The sequence below is a fragment of the Zalophus californianus genome, chromosome 10 (assembly GCF_009762305.2).
Source record: "Zalophus californianus isolate mZalCal1 chromosome 10, mZalCal1.pri.v2, whole genome shotgun sequence".
Classification (NCBI taxonomy): Eukaryota; Metazoa; Chordata; class Mammalia; order Carnivora; family Otariidae; genus Zalophus; species Zalophus californianus.
This window is the reverse complement of record NC_045604.1, coordinates 2308622-2320986: the sequence shown is the minus strand read 5'-3', so window position 1 is coordinate 2320986 and position 12365 is coordinate 2308622.

Here is a 12365-nt window from a genome sequence, read left to right as displayed (position 1 = left end):
GCAGCGCCCTTCGGGGATCTGAGGCATCACCTGAGCCCATCCCTGTCCGCCGAGCCTCCCACCTCCCACCTAGCCGTCTGCGTACTTGCTTTGCGTCCGTCTCTCTCTCTCTGAGCCTGGTGGCCCGGTGTTTGTGGTCGTGTGACCCTCCTGCCCATCCTTTTGCAGCTCGTGGACGTGTGCCCGCGATTGCGTACCTGTCCACCTGTGCTTTTGTTCCCTTTCTTCTTTATCCATCTTCGCCCCTTCCTGTCTGCCTGTGACTGAGCGTTCTCTATTGTCAACTCTGTGCATGTCCTTCTCATGCTAATCCACCTCGTGGGCGCCACCTCCGAGCTCCCGGAGAGCAAAAGATTCTCCGGAGCTCAGCCCCTGTAGACTGTTGAGGTTTGGGGAGGAGGCCAAAGAGAAAGATGGTAAGGCTGCTGAGGAGGGACGATGATGATGGCAACAGCCAAGAGACAGTGAATCTTCCATCAGACAAGCCTGCGTGGCCCCCTCCTCCCACCCGGTCCATTTGTCTAAAATCTCACTCTGCCTCCATAGACAAACTCATATGCCACCTTCTCCATGAAGCCTCCTTAGGTCTGTTCACTCCCTGCTCTGGATGCACAGAGCAGTTTTCCTGCGTACCAATTCTTAAACTTTAATGTGCCTAAGATCACTGGCCAAGCTTCTTAAAAATGCTGATCTCTGAATCCCAGCCTGAGAGATTCCTATTCAGTAGGTGTGGGGGGGAGCCCAGAAGTCTGGATTTTTAAGAAACTTCTCATTTGATGGCAAAGCAGGTGCACCGAGGACCACAGTGAGAAGCTAGACCTCCCAGGCCTACCTCCCAGGTGCCATGCTTTGCACAATGCTGACTTTGAACACCTGCTTTTCGAGTCTAGGTTCCCGAGCCTGCATTCCGGTGACTTTGGACAGTCACTTCTCTGAGTCTCAAGTTTCTTCTTTGAAAAATGGGTAGAGAATTAAGGAGTCCTGTTTTACTTCTGTGAGACGCACAGTGAAATGATTTCGAACCTAAGAGAATGAGAAACTTTCAGAGGAAAATGACTATTGTTGCTTGTCAGCACATCTTGTTGCCCTGCAAAGAAGAGAAGCCCCAAATATTGTCTAAGCTGGGTCCTCTTACTGTAAAGATTAATGATTTGTCTCATTAGGTATATATCTGCCCTGAAAAGTTGTTTTCCATGCAAGAAATTGATAATAAAACCTCATGGCAGGGATGGGAAGGGGATTTATTTCTCACTGTGTCCTCTTTTATACCTTCAGAAATGCACAACCTGTACATATATTACCTATCCTAAAGTAGTAATTACAATAATAAAGTCTTCCGGTAATAGATAGTGAATTGAACAAACATATAATTTGGCTCCCCCCTGAAATCCCACTAAAACGTCAATAAAGCCTTGTTTATGGACAAGGCATTAAAGATCATTTTGAAAATATTTCAGCCCACAAAGATGGGAGAGGGGCGGACCACTATGGCAGCACCTGGGCAGGAGGAAGGCAGTAGCTGATGGGGTGCGCCCTGGGGAGCTGAGAGCCACGCCAGCCTTGGGGAATGGTGAGAATCAACCCGATCTACTGTGGAAGCGTCTGGAGGCTCAGGAGTGGTGCCAGCAAGTACCTCTGGAAATGAAGGAGGAGGGAAGAGAAGAAAAGTGAAGACTGGTTAAAAACTGTTTAAGAAACGGATCCAGGGCACCCTGCTCAGAAGGGGGCCTCCTTCTTCCTCTCCCTCTGCTGCTCCCCCTGCTTGTGCTCTTTTGCTCTCTCTGTCAAATAAATTAATTAATTAATTAAAAAAAAAAAAAAGAAAGAAAAGAAATAGATCCAGGGGGGTGCCTGGGTGGCCCAGATGGTTGAGCGTCTGCCTTCAGCTCAGGTCATGATCCCAGGGTCCTGGGATGGAGCCCTACATTGGGCTCCTGGCTCAGCGGGGAACTTGCTTCTCCCTCTCCCTCTGCCCCTCCCCCTCCTGGTATTCTCTCTCTCTCTCTGTATCTCTGTGTCGCAAATAAATAAATAAATAAAATCTTTAAAAAAATTAAAAATTAAAAATTAAAAATCAAAAAAAAAAAAAAGAAAGAAAGAAACAGATTCAGGGGCGCCCATCTGGCTCAGTCCATGGAGCATGGGACTCTTGATCTTGGGGTTGTAAGTTCAAGCCCTGTGCCCGTGTCAAACTTCCTTAAAATAAAATCTTAGAAAAAAGAAACAGATCCCTATATCCCCTCCCCCACTTCATGCTGGTGAGAGACTGCCTCTCCCCAACCCCTGAAAAAAATCAGTTTTTTTTTTTCCCCTTTCCCTCAAGAGGGACTGAAACAGAGGTTTTCTGCTGTGGGGAAAACTAAGGGACAGGGGTAGAGGCACTGCATAGAAAAGAGAAGAATTAAAGCAATATGCACATGGAATACTAAGACCCCAGCCCTATTTCTTCCAGAAGAGTGGCCACCGGGCCTTTGCCCTCCAGGCTAGATACTGGGAAACCTGTTCAGCCCGAGAGGAAAGACCCCATGGAGTGTGATATCAAGGACTCCCCCTTCCAACTCTTCAACCACACAAGCCCAACTGTGAGGCTCTCAGTTAAGCTGCAAGCACAGGCCCAGAGGGAGAAGGCCTTTTAGTCCCTCACTGTTATTAAACAGGATCAGCACCAAGGATTATATGCTGAGGAAAGCCTCCAACAGGAGGCACAGAGACAAGGCAAACAACCAGAAATACAGAAAGTTCAGGGAGAAGAAAACTTTAAAAACCTATCAATAATTTTCCCAGATAGGGGCGCCTGGGTGGCTCAGTCCTTAAGCGTCTGCCTTCGGCTCAGGTCATGATCCCAAGATCCTGGGATCGAGCCCCGCATCGGGCTCCCTGCTCAACGGGAAGCCTGCTTCTCCCTCTCCTGCTCCCCTTGCTTGTGTTCCCTTTCTCGCTGTCTCTCTCTCTCTGTCAAATAAATAAATAAAATCTTTAAAAAATAATAATAATAATTTCCCCAGATAACAAAACATGTTCCCCATGAACAAAAAAGAATGCCATAAAAAGTAATATGCTGGGGTTCCTGGGTTGTTCAGTCAGTTAAGCATCCAACTCTTGATTTTGGCTCAGGTTGTCATCTCAAGGTGGTGAGATCAAGCCCCGCATGGGGCTCTGCCCTGGCTGTGGAGTCTGCTTAAGAGTCTCTCTCCCCCTCTGCCCCTCCCCGCTAAAAAAGGTAATATGCAGAAAATAAAATAGAACTCCTAAGATATAAAAACATAAAAGCATAAATAAAGTTCTCACTAGGAGAGTTGGATGACACAAAGAAGACCAGAGAACCATCCCAGAAAGTCCAACATCTGAGTAATAAGAGTTCCAGAAACAGAGAACAGAAGGGAAAACCAAAAAATAAAAAACAAAAAATAAAACAAACAGAGGGGAGGAAATAATTAAAGGAATTTTCTTTTTAAGTAAGCTCTACGCCCAACATGGGACTTGAACTCAAGACCCTGAGATCAAGAGTCACATGCTCCACCAATTGGCCAGCCAGAGCCCCTGAGGGAATGTTTACAGAAAACTTCCCAGACCTGAAGGACAGGAGTTTTCAGACTGAAAGGCCTACCGGACACTCAGCATAATGCATAAAAACAGACCCCACTATCACGAAATTTCAGAACACTGCAGACAAAGAGAAGATCCTATGTATGAGCTTCCGAAGATAAGACACAGAGGGGTCAGGAAAGAATGCCTGCCAACTTCCTAACGGGACACACCGGAAGCTAATGATGGGGGAGCAAGGCCTTCAAGACTCTGAAGGAAAAGCACTTCCAGCCTGGAATTTGACACCCAGACAATCAATCAAATGGGTGGGGAGAATGAAGACATTTTCAGACATGGGGGGTTCTCAAAAAACTTCTGTTATAAGCACCTTTTCTCAGGAAGCTACTAGTGGATGTGTTCCATCAAAAACCTGGGTTGGAGGGACATATTAAATCATGAAAGAGAAACACCTAGAATTTAGAATACACACCCTGCAACACAGAGGGGGCAGGGCCCCCGGGGGGTTGGAGAGGGAGATTCCAGACCGGCAGGGGGGCTGCCCGTCCCGCCGGCCAAGGCCAAGGGTCTGGTTCAGGACAGAAGGCTTTAGCAGCCACGTCAGCAAGATGTTGAAATTGATGGTGTATCTGAGGTGTCCAAATATTTTGAGAAGAGATGGAAATAGTAGGGATTTGTGGCTGACTTGATGAATGAGAACCTAGAAAACCAATCAACCAACCAACCAAACAAACAAAAACAAAAATAGTTAACAACTTAGGGAAAACAAAATGTTAAACATAAGAGAAAAAATAATCATGGCTCAGACATAGGCAATACGTGAACACTGAATATGAATACAACAGAAATTATCATGTGACTCTACTGGGATGATGGAAATTTGGGGGACAGGACAAGTCCTTGCAGCTGAGATGGACAGAGGAAAAAGCGAAATGTATTCCAGAAGGTTCTGTCAATGGATAATGCCCACACCTGAAGAAATCAAGATGCAGGCATAACAGCATGTTGCTTAGAAATATGGAATTAAATCACCAAAAATTAGTTAGAATACTTTGCCTGTTGAATGTTGTTGTCTCTGGAGAGGGAATAGAGAAAAGTGGGGGCCAGCACCACCGTTTTGGATGAAAACTTCTAGAACTCTGTTTCTCTGAACACTGCATTCGTGGAGTGACCATAATCCCTGGTTGGTTCTTCATTTGCTTTCGTTGTTGGTCCACACAGGACCCTCTTTGATTTATCTATGGAAAAATGTGTACGTGTGTAATCAACACCAGTGTACCCACCCACCAACCATTCCTGCTGACCCATTCTGTCCTGGGCTCCCTGCCCCCGTCACACTCCCCACTGCCCCCAACCCTAGTATCCACTGTCCTGAAAATTTTTCTGTGTATAGACAGTTTTTTCACATCTACATGTACTCCTGAAAATATACTGGTCATTTTCGGCTGTTTCTAACTTTTATCAAAAGAGTATCAAGCTGTAACGACTTTTTTTTCACTCAGTAGTATATTTCTTAGGTATATCTACATTGAACGTTGTCTGTTATTTTTTTCTGTTTTGAAATTCCTTCGTGTGAATATACAATTTATCTATCCATTCTCCTGCTGATGAGCATTTGAATTTCCCCTCGGTCTCTGCTGTCGTGAACGAGGCTGTGATGTTCTTTCTCCACGTCTCCGAGTGCACTCACACACAATGGCCTCTCTCGTGTGCACACGTGGGAGTGGAAATAATGGGTCACAGAATATGCGGAAGTCAGACCTTACAACTTGCTGCCAAACTGATTTCCAAAGCAGCACAGAAGTGACCACAACCTCCCAACAGCTGGTGCTACTATTGGGCTTCTTAATTTTTGCCTATTGGACAAGCACGCGTGGTCTCTTGATTTGAGTTTTGCTGATTACTAATGAGATTGAGTATCTTCTCATGTGTATGGGCCATATGTATATCTTTTTTCTTATGTGAAACTCTTGTTCATGTAATTTGCCCATTTTTCAATTGGGTTGTTTGTCCTTTCCTATTTTGTAAGTGTTCTTTGTACAGATAGTCTTGACATTATTAGGTTGGTTTGCACGAATACTTTGAAAAAATAAATGCCCAAAAATAAAGGAGGGAAGGTGAATTTGGAGAGAGAAAACTAGAAGCTTCCAAACTGGAACATGAAGTCAGGGCAGGAACAGGGTACATCAGGTGACCCAAGGCTGGAGCCCAGACTATTCATGGCCAGCCACCTGTCTTATTCATCTCCAGACCTACCCCTTCCCCACCCCCAGCAAACTTGAGGGGGGCCAGGCACAGCACCTAACAATGCCTGAGGAAATGTGTGCGGGTGAAGGAATGAATGACTAGGTGAATGAATGAAGCCCCAAGCCATAGGCTATGTGGTGGCGGAAATGGCTTTGCAGCACCCCATTGCCATCTGTCCCCACAGAAGCCACCATCAGCCTCCTCCTGTAGGGCCAATCCTGTTGCCCCACGTGGAAGGATGCTGTCTCTCCCGAGTGGGAGGAGAAGGGAGCAAGCCCAGTAGGATTCAATCTTATGAGGCCAGGAAAGGACCCTGACTCCTCCCCACTCCTCACCTCCCCAGGCTTCTGTCCCAGGTGTCGGTGAGAGAAGGCTGCGGAGTGTGGCCAAACGTGACTAGAGCCCCGACAATTCCGCCGCCCTGACCCTGGGCCCAGACCTCCTTCCTTTAAGCCCCAGGGACTCAGGGGCAAGCAGACAGACCTGGAGTTTGTGGCTGAACAGAACGGTGGGCTTCGCATCTGACCCTGGACACCCCCATCTGTGAGCAGCCAGCTTACTGCCCGCACTGCTGGTCAGCAAGCTCCGGCAAAGGCCGTGGCTGTGAACAGCCTTGTACCTCTTACATTCTGCACAGTCAAAAATGGGGAGAGGCCCTTCCCGCAGAATGAGATGCAGTGTGTACACGCATGTTCACTACAGCGGGTGTTAACAAGAGTGAGCACACCCACAGGCCCGTGGGCAGGGGCTGGCTAAGGACCTGTGGCCCAGAAGCAGGGGGGCCAGTGAGCAGTGTTACAGTGGGCGCAGCAGAGCTCCAGGGTGACGCCCAGGGGGGCCTGAAAAGGAAGTGCAGAACAGCATACAGGATGCTGTGATTTGTGTGCAGCCAACAGCTCTGCGTTTGCTTGAAAGTGATATAGAGGGAATACCACCAGAAGAATATGTACAAGATTGGTCATATTTTCTGTCTCTAAGAAGAACATCGGGGCGGCTAGGAGAGACAGGTGCCGAGGAGACCGTTTTTCTGAAAATCACCTTCTTTATCTCCTAAATCTTGTATCATATGCATGTACTAATTACTTACCGGGAAAATTAAACGGAGTTTTTATTTTTTTTTAATGTTGTATTTATTTATTCCTGAGAGTCAGAGAGAGAGAGAGAGAGGCAGAGGCAGAGGGAGAAGCAAGCTCCCCGCCTAGCAGGGAGCCCGTTGCGGGACTCGATCCCAGGACCCTGGGATCATGACCTGAGCTGAAGGCAGAAGCTTAACCATCTGAGCCACCCAGGCGTCCCTGAATGGAGTTTTTAAAATGGCGATGTGGGGGGCGCCTGGGTGGCTCAGTTGGTTGAGTGACTGCCTTCAGCTCAGGTCATGATCCTGCAGTCTCAGGATCAAGTCCCAAGTCGGGCTCCCTGCATGGAGTCTGCTTCTCCCTCTCACCCTCCCCCCACCTTGTGCGCTCTCTCTCTCATTCTCTCTGTCTCAAATAAATAAATAAATCTTTAAAAAAATAAAATAAAATGGCGATGTGGGCCTCCCGGGGATCTTGAGGTACCCTGCCCCTTCCGGCTCTGGAAGGTACAAGGTCTCTCCCCTGAGAGCTACGGAGCTATGGTCACCGCCATGCTTGGGGAGAGTGGACAGAAGAGCCCCAGGGCCTCTGCGGCACCCCCACCGGGACGCACCCACAGCAGGGGCCAGGCTGTGCCCTCTCCCCTGACCTGGCGATCCCAGACCCCCCCCCACTTCCATGCTGCTGCCCAGCGAAGCGTCCTGAAGTTCACCTCTGTTCACATTTCTCTCCTGCCCAAACCCTTTAATGGCTCCCACTGTCAACGAATTAAATATAAATTCTGGGCACTCGGGCCCGTTCATTAGTTTTTTTGTTTTTTAAAGTAAGCACTATAGACCCAACATGGGGCTTGAACTCCCGACCCTACGAATCCGGAGTCACATACTCTACCGATTGAGCCAGCCAGGCGCCCCCACATTAGTATCTTTTTAATTCTTCAACTGACTCTAATGTAGAGCTCAAGTGGAAAGTCATTGCCTTGGAGCCGTGCTGCCCAAGAAACCTTCTGTGATAACAGAAATGTTCTGTGTTTGCCCCGGCTGATTACACTGGTCACCAGCCATGTGAGGATACTGAGCACTTGAGTGTGGCTTCAATGCCTGAGGAACTGAATATTTAATTGTGCTTAATATTAATCAACTTAAGTTTCAATAGTCACATATATTGGACAATATAATCTTAGAATATGAATCCAATGATTGTCACTTTTTGTAAAACAGAGCCCTCTTTTTAAAAAATATTTCTTTTGGGGGCTCCTGAGTGGCTCAGTCGGTGAGGCGGCTGCCTTCGGCTCAGGTCATGATCCCAGGGCCCTGGGATCAAGCCCCTGCTCCCTGCTTCTCCCTCTCCCTCTGCCTGCCACTGCCCCTGCTTGTGCTCTCTGGCTCTATCTCTCTGTTAAATAAATAAATAAAATCTTTAAAAACATATTTCTTTATTATGAAGGCTATTATACATACGGAAGAGTTATCACACATATGCATTTTCAAGAAAACCAGCTAGGGTGCCTGGGTGGCTCAGTTGGTTAAGCGACTGCCTTCGGCTCAGGTCATGATCCTGGAGTCCCGGGATCGAGTCCTGCATCGGGCTCCCTGCTCGGTGGGGAGTCTGCTTCTCCCTCTGACCTTCTTCCCTCTCGTGCTCTCTCTCTCTCTCTCTCAAATAAATAAATAAAATCTTTTAAAAAAAGAAAAACAGCTAATATCATAGCAGCAGTTAACAGCTAACGTAGAGCAGCTAAAGACGTACCAGGCCCCCAGCGTATTAAGCGTTCACACGGAGCACATACATGAAAGGGTTGTCGGGCAACCCCTCCCCACAGGAAGGTTGCTAACTTGTGGCAGGTCACAGCGGGTCAGCGGCGGGGCTGGGACTCAAACCCAAAGCGAGCCAGCCGCTTCCCCCCAGGCCCCCCACTGCAGCAGGGCACAGGCTGCTGCCAGAGCAGCTAGACACAGAGGAACCCATGTTCTCAAAGTACACGTTACTCAAAGTCTAGTAGAACAATAAATACAGTGATGGCAAATTGAGCAGGCACTATGTTCCGGGCTCTGCTCAAAACACTTTATTTTTTTAAAGACTTTATTTATGTGACAGACACAGTGAGAGGGGGAACACAGCAGGGGGAGTGGGAGAGGGAGAAGCAGGCTTCCCACGGAGCAGGGAGCCCGATGCGGGGCTCGATCCCAGGACCCTGGGATCATGACCTGAGCCGAAGGCAGACACTTAACTGACTGAGCCACCCAGGCGCCCCTCAAAACACTTTAGATACATTTATTTATTTATTTAAAGATACATTTATTTATTTGAGAGAGAGCAAGAGAGAGAGAGCAAGAGAGCAGGGCAGGGGCAGACGGAGAGGGAGAAGCAGACTCCCGCTGAGCGGGGAGCCCGACATGGGACTCTATCCCATGACCCCAGGATCACAACCTGAACCAAAGGCAAATGCCCAACCAACTGAGCCACCCAGGCGCCCCTAGATACATTTATTCATTCCTCTCTCTTCATAAGCCCCTCTTTACAGACATGAGACTGGGGGGTTAGGTAGCTCTGCTAGGGTGGCAGTGGTTGAGGGGCTTGGATGGGGCCACTGAGCCACTTGGATGCCTGGTAAAATGCATAAATGCACATCCCCTCTTTTACATTGGGTGACACCCCAGGGAGGGGGCAATGCAGAGGCTGTTTTGCAAACCACTGGTCTGAACTACCCATCCTCCCTACCTCCGTTTTCCAGAGAGTAACTGGGGGAGAGGAGGCTTCACGCAGGGTCGAGCACAGGAGCTGAACCCCTGACTTGGGAGTCCAAGGAAGGCAACTGAAAAAGAAAGTTCAACTTTCTTTTGAACCTACTGAGCATCTGAGGTTTTCACAGGGCCGGGCTCCTCTTCCCTTCACAACACCCCACAAGGTAGTATCTGTATCACAGTTTTACAGTAGAAGAGAATTTTGTTTAGAAATTCTAAGTTGTGGGCACCTGGGTGGCTCAGTTGGTTAAGCGACTGCCTTCGGCTCAGGTCATGATCCTGGAGTCCCTGGATCGAGTCCCGCATCGGGCTCCCTGCTTGGCAGGGAGTCTGCTTCTCCCTCTGACCCTCCCCCCATCTCATGTGCTTTCTCTCTCATTCTTTCTCTCTCTCAAATAAATAAATAAAATCTTTAAAAAAAAAAAAGAAAGAAAGAAATTCTAAGTTGTTTGCCAAAAGCGAGATTCAAACCGGTTCCTTGACATGCAAACCCAGGTGGTTTCCACCAGACCACACTGCCCCTTCCCCTAGCAGCCTGAGCACCAGCCCTCCTGCTGCGGTGTTAACGCCTCCTTCCCCATAGGGACAATAAGGACCCCACCATCCCCCTGACCTTGCTCCTCTGGAGACAGGCTTCACAACCCTAGAGCCAGGTCTGCACCCAGAGTCTTCTCTGTTGTGGGGCCCCAAGTCCCCTGACTTCTGTCCTGACCTCCCTCCCACACAGAAGTTGAACCAAACACCAGCATCAACGGAATGATTTCACGGAGACATCTGTGAATTGGTTCCAAGCTGGGCTTGGAATCTGGGGGCCTGTGACTTGTGCATTTTCGATCCCACCACTCAAATGGTGGTCCAAAGTAGAAGCAGCACCTTGGGGCTTGTTAGAAATGCAGCCACTCCAAACCTACTGAATTAGAATCTGCTTTTTAAGAGGATTCCCAGATGATTTCGTTTGTTTGCACATTCAAATCTGCAGAGCACTAAGTTAGACCTGACTCCCAGGGGAGGCAGGCTTATGCCTGGCCACCCGTGTAACTGACCCTCTGTGCTTGGCTGGGTTGTTAGGGCCAGCTGTGAGGTGGTTGAGGATGTTATTGTAAGGAGAACTTGGATATTAAATTGCAACCAAGGTCCGGGAGATTATTGCAACAAAAGGAATCCTGCTAGTTTTATTGCAACCAGCATCTGCATGATGGAGTGAATGATGGGCCCAAGAGATTTGTGGAAGGATTCTGAGGACTTGCTGCCACCTCCGAACAGGCTATTGCGATGCAACAGAGTGGAGAAACAGGCCTCTCGGTTTTAACTGAACTGGGGTGCACTAAATTGGAAAACAGCTTAGAACATGTTTGTTGCGCTGAAATGGTGCATATTTATAACACTGGCCTAGACACTTAAAGGAAACCTATTGGGGCACAGGATTCACTGAAACAGGTTTAAGAATTTGTGACAAGATTGTCTGCTAACAACAACAACAAAGAAAAGCACAGAATCTGGACTATCACACTGACAACATTTCAAACTGGAATGCCTTGCAGAGTAAACACCAACTGGAATCTAGCTGCTCTGTTGCAACAAGTTTGGATTTGCTATTGAAACAAATCGACAAGTCTGTGGCTGAGGCCATGCCTGGCTCTTTTATTGCAACAGGGGTGTCCCTTTGTGCCAGCAGCGCTTGTGGACAGGGCCAGAGGGACTCCTATCACAAGGGGAAATTACGCTGAGAGGTCACACTGTTATAAAGGCAAAACCTGTGAAACGCTTTGCCATAAGGACATAACGTATAAGGACAGCCAGCCAATACGAAAGACTGTAGGGAGCGGCCACCCCATGCCTCCCATGGATGTCGGCAGGGCAGGAACAGTACCCCCTCTTACCCCTGAGGAAACTGACTCAGGGAAGTTCAAGGGTCCCTGTTCTCAGGAGCAGCATGTGGACCTGGGCCTTTTGGCTACATACTGCGCTTCCGTGCAGGGAGGCTTTGCATATGCTTTGAAGTGGATCAGGAAACTCGTGGGAAGAAAAGCATGCATGCGTATTTTACCTACTCAAATCCAGAATATCCAGTTGCAAAATTTTAAGGATCTGGAAGTGCTGTAAGAGATCTAAATATCTTATTTCCAAGAGATCATAGGTGTCTGGATTTCATCAAATCCAAGATCAACAGTGACAGCAAATCAAAAAAGTAATCACAGTAGTTGTTTGGCTTAATGGGAAGAGACCTGAGTTCAAGTTTGGGCTCCACCACTTGTCAACCTAGAAACTTGGCTCAATCTGGAATCCCGCAAAATCATTCACTCTTTAACGCCCAGCTTCAAGTCACCACCTTTGTGAAGCCTTCCCAGATTCTGCCCCAGTACCCCCCCGCCCCTGGGGGAGTGCCCGGCTCCCCAGTCTTCACGATTTGCTTTATTGACGGTTTGGGATTTATTGGCATTGTGCGGTGTCTTCCCCAAAGGGCTCATCTTTGCGGACTTAGCGGGTGGCGGAGCCCAGATCGCTTTTGCCAGGGAGCAGCGCCCACAACGTGACCGCTTTGTGCCCCAACCCCTCGGACACCTCCCGGGTCCCAAACTCGGGCTTCTCCCCTCCGCCGAGGCCGCTCAGACCCCCGGGTGTCTGCACGTCGGTGACCCGCGAGCACTGGGGGACACAGAGGGGGCGGAGGGCAGGGAGAGCCCGCGCCCACACGGGTACCCGCGGCTGCGTCGGGCACCGCGTGCGAGCGCCCCCCGGACCAGGGGAGGGGCGC